Source organism: Penaeus monodon, chromosome 27, assembly GCF_015228065.2.
Source record: "Penaeus monodon isolate SGIC_2016 chromosome 27, NSTDA_Pmon_1, whole genome shotgun sequence".
Taxonomy (NCBI): domain Eukaryota; kingdom Metazoa; phylum Arthropoda; class Malacostraca; order Decapoda; family Penaeidae; genus Penaeus; species Penaeus monodon.
In genome coordinates, this window is record NC_051412.1 from 13,810,125 (window position 1) to 13,810,711 (window position 587).

The window sequence follows — 587 nt, forward strand, 5'->3', positions numbered from 1 at the left end:
CAGCATCCCCACACTTTTTTCAGCAAACATATCAAGAGTTTGCTTCCATACGGAAAATAATGATTATGAAAAAAAGCTCTATATGCAATATATGAATACACACTTGTTGCCAAATTTTTCATACCCTGGTAATTAAAGAAGATAATACTGAGAATAAAATCATGAATAGTCTAGTAAGCTCCTAGATGATAGGCACAACCATTGGGCACTCAGGCCATTTAGGAGCGTGCGTGTGTGATACACATCACACTTCTCAGCATCACTATGTATATTTAACCCATACACTGTGCTACATTTTTAAGATGCTTTTTGAGTGACTGAACCAGACATTTTAAGATGACAGATATACTGAGCTGCACATCAAAATTTTCCGACATGCTAGGGTATAATCCAGCTCCCTCCGTGCTTTTGACTCCTTATGTTACTGGCCTCCCACCTACGCCCCTCCATCCAAAATATGCAATCTTCTGCGATGCAGTACATCTCAGATTTTATAGGATAAAAACATTTGTCAACAGTGTTGATTTATGCCATTTACTGCACACCCAGGCCACAGCACTTCAGTCATGTGTGCTGTAAAATTGGAT

General features: G+C 39.0%; 1 protein-coding gene across 1 annotated transcript in view; it reads right to left on the bottom strand.

Annotated features, from left to right (window-relative positions):
* LOC119590585 overlaps positions 1–587 on the bottom strand; it is a gene marked incomplete at its 5' end in the record, with an annotated part of 7,559 nt that overhangs the window by 2,196 nt on the left and 4,776 nt on the right.